General features: G+C 41.0%; 1 long non-coding RNA gene across 2 annotated transcripts in view; it reads left to right on the top strand.

The window, feature by feature from the left end:
• Positions 1–11,596, top strand: part of LOC113573998 — a 36,780-nt gene extending 25,184 nt beyond the window's left edge. The window contains exons 3-5 of one of the 2 annotated variants that reach the window (XR_003410275.2): positions 10,348–10,374; positions 10,731–10,888; positions 11,050–11,596. This is a non-coding gene — a long non-coding RNA (uncharacterized LOC113573998). Of the gene's footprint in view, positions 1–10,347; positions 10,375–10,730 lie in introns of both variants that reach the window. The other variant, XR_003410274.2, reaches the window with a different exon arrangement.
• Positions 11,597–12,547: the final 951 nt, after the last annotated feature.

The raw sequence follows: 12,547 nt of genomic DNA, 5'->3' as shown, positions 1-12,547 counted from the left end.
TTATTATGTGATTTCAAGCCCAACTCCTTCTCTTCTTTCATCATTTATCAGTCCTTGGTGGTCTGAGTACTTCATGGCAATAGCTATAAGCTTCAAAGGAATCTGCCCATTTTTAGGGACTCTCGTGAAAATCTCATAGCAGTTTTCTATTTGCCTTCGTTACCCTCCTGCTACTGACAGTTGAGCAGTTAGCTCTCACAGAGCTGGCCCTCGCATGAACCATTTCAAAAGTCAAACCACTGTTGCCATAAAAACATGTGACAACCCCAAAAGACAAGCCCATGTGCTTCAGAAGTCCAGGATAATTATATTCTCAAAATTGTGATAGAATGTTTGTTGTGTTTTGAATGTTGAATGTTTAAAAATTATGTAAATAATAATTTTTAAAAAACTATATCACATGTATCATATTTTCATCCCATTCCATAAGGAATAATACAATACCAAGGAAAATGGCTTGTTTGCTGCTTTGTAAAACTGCAGAAGTGGTTAACTGCATTTCTTATGTATGAATGTTGAAGTGGACTAGGTCTTCTACAACAACTGAACTTCTAAACTGGGTTGTTAAAATTGCATATAATTTGTCCATTGATTGTCATTGTTGGGTCACTTAGATTATATATTGAAGTCAAAGGTTTTTCATAGCAAATGTTGTGTTGAAGAGAGTATTTAGTCAGCTTTGTAGGCAGACTAGCTAACTAGGTAATGGGACAAGATAGTAGCTTAAAAACAAACAACAAAAAGATAGTTTAAAAATGATGGGATTGTTTGGTTTTGTAAATTTACAGTTAACTCTCAGACTTTATACATGATACTCAAAAATTAACGTTGGCCATTGATGTCATTAATTGTAGGATCTGAATGTAAATTGTGACTTTCAGAAATTCAAAGTGTTAGTTTAGCAAACACAACATTTAAGGTAACTTGATACTACAACAGTCGTACTATAAAAATTATCCAAGACAAATAAGTATCTCTGTTACTTGGAAACTCTATAAACCTTTTTCATCAAAAAAAAAACAAAACAAAGATAACTATTGTGCAAGTTTTTTTTCTTCAATCCTTTATGTAAGTAACTCATTATAATTAGAATAAAGAAATTCACAGTTTTATTTGTGTAAAGCAAAGTGAAGTGGCACCATCAGATTTCACTTAAAGTTAGCATTCCTCTCTCTGGCCTAAAGTGTTGATTGTGCCATAGTTCAAACAACTAGATGAAGCAAGACCAAGCCATGCTGTTGTGCTGTGTGCTATTCCTTACATCAGTCCTATCCTTAGTAACTCAAGTTGGTGTTAATTAAAACACTGATGCTATCATTATTTGTAAGCTCCCTAACCTTAGACTGCATGTGAAAACCCTGCAACAAAACAATGTGGGAGTGGTAGTGGTGAAGTGTGTGAAGTTGAGAAAAAAATATAACCTAATTCTGCCGGACAAGGAAGTACACTCGCCAAAGCGCCAACATAAATAACTATGAGTGGGAGTATTGTATGAGTCTGTTTCACCCGGAAAAAAAATGGTTACATTAAAAAAAGGGAAAGGAGTGGGTCATCTGGTTTCCATTAAGAAGATAAAATGGTTCACTTGGAGCTTTTTACCAGCCTCTTTGTTACTGGGAGGCATCCACGCTGGTCTCTCCATCATAGGCAAGTTGACACAACATTAAAGGCTTCAAACGGCTGAGCTGGGTCTCTTAATCAAAAACTAATTGTAATAGATATTGGGGGAGTGCTAACACCCTGACCACTTGGGCTGTTATCAGTGGGCCGAAGCTGAAGGACCGCTTAAACACAACACAGGCCCTATAACCAGGACAGGGTGGAAAAAAAACATGGGCTGGAGACGGCACATGCACTGTGGAACTTCACTCCCTCAGATAACTTCACTGCTAGCCTGTCAGGCAGAATTAGTTAGCAACACATGCACGCGCGCACACACACAAGTTAAAGGAATTTAAAAACAAAACATGAAAGTGGTCCTTCTGACATGGGTTAGGCTGGAGATGCCGAGAGTGAAATGTCAGATTGCCATTACGTGTGAACTATTTAGATAATATACCCTTAACTGTGTGCTCCTTAGTGGCTTGCCTTGTACCAATGCAAAAAAAGGAAAAAATTATATATATATATATATATATATATATATATATATATATATATATATATATATATATATATATATATATATATAGTAATAAAGCACACAGAGTTTCCAGAGAAACAGAACATTTTGGACAGAGGTCCTTTATCAACTGTGCAAACAAAGTGCTTTATAAGAGTTTGTCCATTTCCTACTCAGAATCTTTTATTGATCTAGAGGTGTGTGTGTGTGTGTTTGTGTTCCTCTTAAGTAGTTTGGAAACTCATTGCCTGTTTCTAAGGAATGAGGAGTTGACTGAAACCTTGAAATTTTGATAGTACTCCCTGGACATGTTTCTCTGAGGTTATCTAAGACCAGGCTGATAAGACATTTAAACCCCTTTTGACAACTTTCAGTCTTTCCCATAGATATGGCAGACCAAAGATGATTGATTACTGTAAGATGATGGAGCAAGTGTCACTTTGAACACTTTTGTTAACAGATAAGATAATGGAACTAGGTCCAGATCAGTTTGTTGAATGATTGACTCCAAATACACTTAAATGATTGCTTCTGAGGAGTTATGAATATAAACAAATTGCTGTCTACTGTAAACAGCTTAAATGTTTACACTAGACTGCAAAACCTTTTTTTTTTCTGTTTCTTATATCGTGTAATTAACATTTTACATTGAGCATATTGTGTCAAACTAGGCAGTTTGACACAATTACAATTACTGTTGTCAGTGAATATAATGGGTCATATATGCAAACATACACACTGTCAAACATACACGGCATTCTACAAAATAAAAGCAATAATATAAAGCATTATTGCAAGTTTTATTTTTAAATGCCCACAGCAATTTAATGGAATTGTAAAGTAAAAGTTGTACAAAATTAAAAACTAGAATTATGGACTACACCAAAAAGGGAAATGACTGATATATGATTTTTCATTGCAAGGGCTCAAATATAAGATGCCAGAGTCATCATCCAATCAAAAATTGCTGAAAGTACACTATATATGAGCATATATGCATATATGAGTGCATGTGTATGTTGTGTTACTATGTGAGTCTGTGACTTAATGATGGAGTGGTACATGCGGTCCAAGTTGGCCATGCTACTCTTAAAATTAGAAGTCATTATGTGGTGCAAGATTTAATTAAACTAATTGATTCCTTTGCATTTTTATTGGTGATTGTCATTGGAACCGCCAGACCTTCAGTGGCGCAAAACAGACAGGAAGTTAGGGCTTTTTTCTCATGTATATTAACCTCACTGACACTCTTCTGCTTAGCATATTGGAATCCCTGTCAAAATTCATGTCCAAGGCCGGGGTGGGCTGTCTTGTCAGAATGATCCATAATGCAATTCCCATCTCCAGCATATGATTGAGTTAGGAATTAGGACTCCAGATACACTTGTCTTTCTCGCACTGACTATCTCGTTGGCAGGGCCTATTCTTTTGCAGTCATGGGACACCCTCAACAAATTAATCTCCCAAGCACAAAATAACCATTTAAACATCTAAGGATGTGCCTGTTCCAAAGTGATGATCTTGGGAGTACATTAATAAATAAAAGGTGTTATCAAAATGCAATGTTGCAGAGATGAGCATGATGGGAATGAACCATGATATTGTAATATAACTCACAGAAAACAATGTGTCTCAAAGCCATATGCGTTTTGTGAATGAAATTCGGACACAGTTACCCATGACACTTTGCCCCAGTGTTTTCCCAGGCCTGTCAGTCTGCTGTCGTTTCCAATAACCTGGCCTGCCATCTCAAAGTCTGTGTGTGTTTACATGTGACATGCACTCTGTATGGTCACCCAGAGTGACACTTCAATGGCTTTGGATTTAAGGCTCACTAAACCGCAAAACAAAAAACTTTTAAATGAAGTCATTTACTCAGAGCTCTTACCTGACCAGAGGGTTAGAGTTCTTTTTTTTTTTTTTTTACTTAATTAATGATCATGTATTAAGTTAGAGAGAAATCTCTGTATATTTTTAGTGTCAACATTATAAGTGCACACAAACACATACATATGCACACACACACACACATACGCACATGCACACACATACATGTAGTGGTTGGTAAATCAATAAAAGACATGCATGCACAGATAGTTGCACACACAGACAGAGAGAAAGACCATTTTGCTATGCCTTGTCTTTTCTCTTCTGCGCCCAAATCTATGCATGTGCAGTGTAATTGTGTGGCAAATGCATGCCATTCCCACCCAACCTCAGTAAAACCCAGTCTGCCGCACTCCCCTGTGGATAACAAATGGTCCTTTTCTCTGCGAATTGAGGCTAAACGATGGTTTCACTTAGAGAGCAAAGTGACTGTCCATCTTCATAACAGTGCTCTCCATCAAAGAGCAATGAATCCCATCCCATCCGACTGCCTCTGATTAAACACAGGCAATGGGCATCCCTTCCCAGCTGCCCCCCCTCCGCCTCCGCTACTCAGGCCTCGCAAAGCCAGCTCTCGCACCTGTGACTGGCCACTTCTCCGTCTGTAATAAAACACCCCTCACATCTGGAGCAGAGAGGCGTTCACCACTACCGCTGCCTGCCATGTGCACGTTCAGCAGCAGCACGGGTTGGGAGCGACACACCTCCCATTTGATTCGAATTACTAAATGTATTTCTTATTGGAGAGGTCATATGGAAAAGTCCATAGGTCACAGAGTGCAATGGCTGAGGGCAGTTAGCTCATTGTTTCCCTTTTGAACTTTTTTTCCTTCTCCATGGCCATTCTCTCTGCCCCTCTTCAAGTTATCCTGTCAAGCTCAAATAAGTCTGCGTTTTCAGAGCTTGTGGTTTCATTGGAAGCTGTTTCATTCTTTATGCTTTGCTGCGTTTCAGTATGTGGATGGAGAGAGAGAGAGAAAGGAGAACACATTAGATCAACATTTTTCTAAATTAGTTCAAGCCAGTCCACTGATTTTTATGACTTGTTGCTCTCTTATTAACAAGTCAGCGTATTTTTATGGCATAGACTTGGACAATTAAAACTCATCAAGTTCTAAAGGCTGGTGTCTGAGGCAGCCGCTTAAGTTGTATTTGAACTGTCACGGAAACACAGTGACAAAGTAATGATGTGTTAAAAACGTTCTCTAATGCTTCTGAAATGTGGAATCAATGTTAAATTGAGAATGGCACATGGAAGAAATATGGTATATAAATAAAATAAATGCAATGTGAAGTTGTACTGTTAGAGGGGCTAAGCAAATCACTTGCATTTCACCTACAGTTTAGAAGTGAAAAGTAGTCATAAAGACTACTGTTTTACCCCATGTGAGGTGCATTTTTAAGCATGGCCTATATATATATATAAAACTCTTGTTGTTTTCCTTCTCTACTATGGTATCTTGGTGGTATCTTAGACCTTAGACAGTGGGAGTAAGAAAGTACTTCCATTAGTCAGTCTGGAAAAGAATGTCTGTAAATGTAATGTAAATGTAAATGACTTAATGCAGATTACTAGTTAAGTGCCCACATACAAACAAATCCTTGACAGAACTGACAGTAACACACACACCAGAGTCTGGCAGTGTAGCATTGCAGGAGAGTCAGTGGAATCTAGTTAGGCCTGTCTCTGGATTAGTGTTGGGTTGCTATCAGTTTCAAGGAGGAAGGGGAGGGTTTAAAATCTTACACCAGTAGTGCTACAGGCACGAAGCACCCGCAATCCACCCCTGGAAGCCCAGGAGCTGCAGGAACATTAACCAATATGAAAACAAACGTGGGTCAACTGAATTAACCTAGTGCCTCACACCCAGCTGTGGGGAAACTACTAACTAAGCCTATGTCTTCATTTACTGAGAGGGACAGGTCTGAAAACTAAGAAAGGTACACACACACACACACACACACCCGCAGTTTGTGTGTGTCTGTGTGTGCTTGTCTGTGTGTATGTTTTTGTGTGTGTAAATATATGAATTTCTATGGGCTGATTTACTCTAGAGGTGGAAAAATGGTAGCGAAAATCGTTTAGTCGAGACTTAGGTCGAGACCCACTCTGGCCCGTGAAGAACGGCCCTATTTGCTGAAGTGTTAAAATGTTGACACTACTGTTCTGAGAGCCAGTCTTTTTGAGCTACACACAGCACTGCTGTAACTACATTAGCTAATGTCATTATCATGCCCGTGAGGTCAAAGGGCCTAATCATGTGTTATAGGATTTCCTAAAGCCAAGAGAATCGTACAGGTAAACTGCTGGTGTAATGATGGTGTCTTGAATACCTCAGCTACTTTGAGTGCTGTCCACAGCTTGCAGCAAGCTAACTCACCAAAAAGACAAACTTCATCTGATGTGAGTAATGAGTTATCTTTCGAGGAACTGTACTTGTTTTCCCTGTTAATTGAATCTATTAATTTATTCACACTTTCATTGCATTTCTTATATTTTCCCTTGAGGGATAGACTACAAGTTGGGTACATTACTGTTAGTTTTAGTAACCTGGCCAGAAATCTGTTCTTTTGTGTGTGTGTGTGTGCAGATGTTCACAGTACAGTTTCTGAAATATTTTAAATGTATTAAAATTGATCCATTTTTTGTTGTTGTTGTTGCTTTTGATAGATTAAATACGTAACTAATGTGATATTTCCACATTTGAAAGCAGCCCGTTAAATATCTACTTCCCAGTGACAGCCGTGTTTGTCGGCTCTCCAGGTCCTTTAGCTCAAGTGCCTGAACCGTTTAGGTGCAGCCATTAGGTCTACTCTCTTCCGCAGGCTTTTGCATTGTGATAACATCGCACTCGTTTTCCTCCCCTAAGCCACAGTAAGATCTATTAGTCCCTCTTTGCCAATTTCCCTCCATTTGTCCACACTTGGCTTACAGGTGTCCGCTCTCAATGACTCTGCACCTCCCATTATGGAGCGCTACCTGCACTACCGGTCCTGCAGTACGACATCACCCCCAGCCACCCCCACTGTCTTCTGTCTTGTGTGCTGTGCACAAAACCAAGCACCATGGAATCTGGAGCGCTGTTCTTTTAGAGCTCTTCCCCAACTCCCCCCTTTTTTCTGGGTATAAATGTCAGTGTTTCCCTTTTGTGCAGATTGCAGGCATTCCCACATCAGTACTGATTGTTCCATGTGGAATGGTGGGACTCGAATAGAGCGTTTGATTTCAGATAGCATAGACACAGACAAAATGCCACTGGACCTGGCATGGCCCCTATTGTCTTCACTGCTGGGGCCTTAGCTGGAGACGTAAACCTGAGACACGACCACACCGGGAACCCACCGCAAAAGAACACTTTGCCGGTGTGGATTTCACTAAACTGTTATAATACAATTTGTCAGGTTTGGTGACGGCTATGGCGGCCCCTTAACCTTTTCAAGTGTTCCACATTACATCAGACAAAGGGATAATTTGTCACCTAATGGAATATCATTCACTTGGCAAGAACTTTCCAGGTAGGCTGCCAGTATGAAGTTTGTGAAGGCTAATTTGTCTTTTGAGCTTTTGTCAAGCTCATTTTATTTTCTGTACTGTAGATATGTAATTCTCTAAGGGGTCATATTGCTTTGACCCAAGTCACCTGTGCTGCTTACCTAGTGGCCTTGCAAGCAAATGCAAGCAAGTTACTGTTATTCATAGTTTACTGTATCCTGTCCCACTCCCTTTTCCACGGTTCTTACGAGTCCAGAATACCCTCCTCCCCACGGTATGTTCTTGTGCAGCAAGTCCAATAACTTGTTTAGTAATTATTCCACTGATTGGTTGTGTCATCGTGTATTAGTGTAGTGAGAGTCATGTGGTGATCTGAACAACCCACGGTTCCCCTCCCATTGTTCATTCATCAGCTGCTCTGATTGAGCTCATGTCTTGGTTAGCTGCAGGCCAGCCAGATAAGCATCAGCAGATGATTGGGCGCACACATTCTTAACATGGCTGACCCATGACATCTTGGGGGCAGGCGGGGGTAGCCTGTCATCGTGTCTACAATGCACTGCTTTCTTCTTTCTTATCTTTGCCGATGACATTGAGAGTTTTCGCATTAACTCATTAACGACAAGATGCATCATTACTGGCATGGGAGGTGGGGCAAGGCGTGTCTCTGGGCGGGAGATGCTAGGTGGAGAGGAATTTGCCCCCTCCTGCATCTCCACCCCCACCCCCATCTTTCCACTTTCATTTAAGTCCTAGTGGCTGAGGAATGGCCCTGACAACTCTAGGACTGAGAGCAGTCCATGTGAAAAAGGAGACTGCTTACTGCTTTTCTGTCTGTGTGTGAACACACCTGGTTTCTATTTTGTTTTAGCATAAGCACAGCATTTCAGATTATGTTTGTCTGTTCTGATGTTTTTCCCTACTTACCTCAAGTAGCGTTGCTGACAATTGGCCATGGATAGCAGCTATCAATGAATTAGAAACTCATGCATCTAGAAAAAGCCAACTGGCCATTATTCAGGCATGTTGAAAATAGTACGTGTGAGAAATTGACATTTTGCTTAAAAAGACTCAGAAAGCCTAGGTCATCATCTTTCAAAAGCATGTGGGAGGGGCATGAGAAGGGGGTGTGGCACAATGTTAGACAGGCATTACAGTGGCAATATTAGACTGAAGGCTGTTAACTTTGGAGTCTGTCCAAGGCATTTCATGAAACCTGTGTAAACTTAAAAAGTACCAACCATTATAGGACAGAAAGGCTGACCACACCTAGTTCCACCTGCTCTCCACACCTTGTCCCACAAATGACTCAAGGTCTTCAGCCCATCCTGTATTAACAACAGGATAAAAAAAAAAGGGTGGCTGTGTGACACTGTAAATGTAACATTAATCCTGTGTACTAGCAGTGCCTCTAAGGGAGCACCCATGGGAAGCTAAAAAGAATGTCCCTTGTTAACAAATTGAGTTTTTAAAAAAAGTAGCATGAGCAAAGTTAAATAGGCATAAGATTTTGCACTGTTGGCCTGAGCACAAGCCACTTTCATTATGAAGGTTGATTTTATTGATATGTAAGGTCATACAAGAACTTATTCCAGACTGCATGAAAACACACACACACACATGCACACACAGCTAGAATGTAAGTAGCTATCACCATTAGTCTTGAGTGGGCTAAGTGCTGACGCATTTGACTCTGAGGGGCTGGAACGCTAAGGTATTTGGCCTTTGCTCACATATAACAGTGCTAAAGTCTCAATTCTGTGCTCTGCATTTGATACTCAGTTGTCCTACTCAGTGGAGCACAGACCCCGATGCTCTGGCCAAACAGAGAAACTCAGCGAGGCTGTCTCCTTCGCAGATCCATCAAAGCTGCTTCTCTCTCTCTCTTTGCTGCACTCTCTCGTTCTCTCGTTCTCTCGTTCTCTCTCTCTCTCTCGTTTGTTGTTATGTCGGCACAATTACACTGAGGGGAGAAAAAGAGGAGGGAGGGGGAGGGAAAAACACTGTCTCTAAAAGATTGATAGCTTTGGTCTGTGGTTCAATTGTAAATTAGAATGTGAGTCCCTCTGGGATACAAGGGCTCTATTTGTGATTAAGAAAAAAGCTGCATAATAAAGTGATGGCGAAAAAGTTTGCTCCCTCTAACGCACAGGCAATTAGCTTGATGAAATGGCCTCTTACTTTTTTGTGTCCTGGATATGTAAACTGATATAATAAAGTGTCTGATTGTTTATGCTGTTATTTTCACCTTGAGCTGTACAGGAAGTGGCATCGTGGTCGTATGGAGGACATAGTCTTGCGTAACATCGTCGGCTGTGGCTCCCCAACCCCCCAAACCTAACAGACCTCTGTCCAGCACTCTGCAGGCGCAATGCAAATTGAACACGATCTGAGACAAAGCAGCCTCCACCATGATGAAGGTGGACCTGCAGAGAGCAGTGGGTCTGCTACCAGCATAACAGAGTCAAAAAAAAAAACTTCAAGAAATTATACTGATGTTAGCCAGGAGACTTGGCTCTGTACCTCTCCACAGCAAACTTCTCACCTACCTCATTTTTTTTTTCTTGGTCTTGTGTGAGCAAGAAATTATATGTTATGATCTGTTGTTATGAGGTGGCTTGAGTTTAAACAGTTTTTTGTTTCTTCACACCTGGCTCTGGTTGTTGACATTGGAATGGTAATGGTTCAGAATGTTTAGTGGATGAAGTGGCCTCTCTGTGGAATAGTCTGTGCATTGGTTCTCTCTCTCTCTCTCTCTCTCTCTCTCTCTCTCTCTCTCTCTCTCGCTCTCTCACTCTCTCACTCTTTCCCTTTTCATTTATTTTATTCTGTCTTTAATTTGCAGTATCACAAACCAAGTCAAACGAGAGAGGTGAGAAAGAAGCTTATTTTAAAAAGTACAAATTGGGTTTATGCAGTGAGCATGCAATTACTATTCAGTAATTAAAGATTCAGTAATAAATATTTATGTTTATAAACTTTGCATGAACTCTTTGGTTGATCTTTTGAAATGATTCTGTGGTAAATATTACAATAAGATAAATAGATAGATTCACAAACACTAACATGGCTAATACTGCATGAAAGCTAGCGTATACCGGTTAGCATAATTGGATGTGCATGGGAAAATTTTTATGCAAAGTTACGGTTACTGTACAGTTACTATTAGCAGGAGAATCATGCCACAGGCAGACGCTGCCACTTGTCTCTTTCTCTTTCTGCAAACAGACTCCTGGGTCCAGGTAAACAAGGAGAAGGAGAGAAATCACCTGCAGTGGACAGTTTCACCCTCCTGTCGCAAACTGATTCCACAGACATGAGTAAGGAGCAGCCTAGCATGAGCTTGTCTTCTGGAGAGGAGCAGTGAGCTGGAGCACGATGGCAATGTGAATATAAAGCAAACGCATTGGTAACATATGGCTGTGTTGTGGGAGATGTCAGAGGGGGATTCGCTTTCATGAAAGGGATTGAGAAGGGTGCCTCTAATGTGGAAGCAATTACAGTGAGTCACCGTGCTGGAATCCTATACAATGTTTTCCATTTGCAGGTCAATGTCCGTGTCTACATAGTGGCATGGATATGCTAGCATTATTAGTGCTGGAAGATCATATTCTCAAGCATGAGTCTGCACTTTCGTTCACAGGGGAGGAAAGTCTCCTGTCTTCTGACTGTTTCTGTATTTTGATATGAGGAGGGGGTGGGGTTACTTTCAGGTTTTCAGTCTAATACACTTCTACATGTAGCTCAAGATAGACCTAAATGTTTCATGCTAATGCTCTGCATTCAACATACATTTTACATGCGCACAGCCACATTAAATTATTAACTGAAATGTAAGGTCTTTAAAGCAGTCACCTGACCAAGTACAACTGGATGATTATTCAAGCAAAATGCAAACAAGGCAGGCTAATAATGTCCACGTAGTGTTTACCTTTGGGGAGATCACTGGCTTCCCAAGCCCTCATTATGTAAAAAGAGATTTCACTAGAATCACCCCTGGTTGTAATTGAAGTCAGGGCTTATGTATTTGTGGTGCACTGGGAAGGTTAGTAGTTCTCTGTTTGACTTCTCCCCTTGTACGTTCTGCAAATTGACACAGGTATAAGAGAGGGGCATGAGGGCACAAGCCTGGGATCTCTGGTAGCAAAAGCAGGGGAGGGGGGTGAAAAAAAAGAACGACTCTTGGAACCTGGAGGTGTGGCCCCACCCACACGAGCCGTGTGCCCTCTGCTTATATTTCATTCATAAAGGAAAGTCTAGACCAGTCTGGGCCAAAGGCTGGTGTTAGTTAACACTCCATGCTTAACAGTGTACCGATCTTGTGAAAAGATTAAAAGCGAGAGAGAAAAGGCCTCAGACATAAGTCACATAAAGGATTATAATTTTTGTGTGCCTGTGTGTGTGTGTTTTGTGTGTGTGTGTGTGTGTGTGTGTGTGTGTGTGTGTGTGTGAGTACAATTTGGACAAAGGCTATGTAATCTGCCCTTCCTCACATGGGCCCAAGCATCAACAGACTTGAATGAAAGAAAGGCATGTTGGTGGAGGGATTAGCCGGTGTGTGACCTGATGGGCCAGGACCCTGGTGTGAGGTAATGAACACTGCTGATCAGTCAGTGATTTGGGTCAGACTTCAGCACCTACACTGATAAGTCCAGTCAAATGGGCTTTGGTGACTTTGAGGTAATGGTTCTACTTATTGAGTGAGCTAGCTATGCCACACCCATTAACGTCATGCTGGATTTTAGGATGTTGCTAGACAGTTCAAACAAAAGGCACCTTTTTTTGTCCTGGAGCCTGTGCTCTAGGTGTATTTGTGGGGTTAGGGCTGGTGGTGACTTTGATGTGATGGCTTCTTGACCCTTTGCTGCTGTCTGGGAGGGGTTCAAGTCTTTTTAAGGAGATCTTCATCTGAAAACATTAAGCATAGTTAGAAAATGAATGGGGACTAGTCAAGAACAGGTAGCATGATCTCATCTGTATTATGCAAGCAGCTCCTTACTAACATTGCTTTATAAGAAATGCATCTCACATGGCTTGACCTTTCT

This window comes from Electrophorus electricus, chromosome 4, assembly GCF_013358815.1.
Source record: "Electrophorus electricus isolate fEleEle1 chromosome 4, fEleEle1.pri, whole genome shotgun sequence".
Taxonomy (NCBI): Eukaryota; Metazoa; Chordata; class Actinopteri; order Gymnotiformes; family Gymnotidae; genus Electrophorus; species Electrophorus electricus.
The sequence above is the reverse complement of the archived record's forward strand: the minus strand, read 5'-3'. Positions and strand labels throughout refer to the sequence as shown.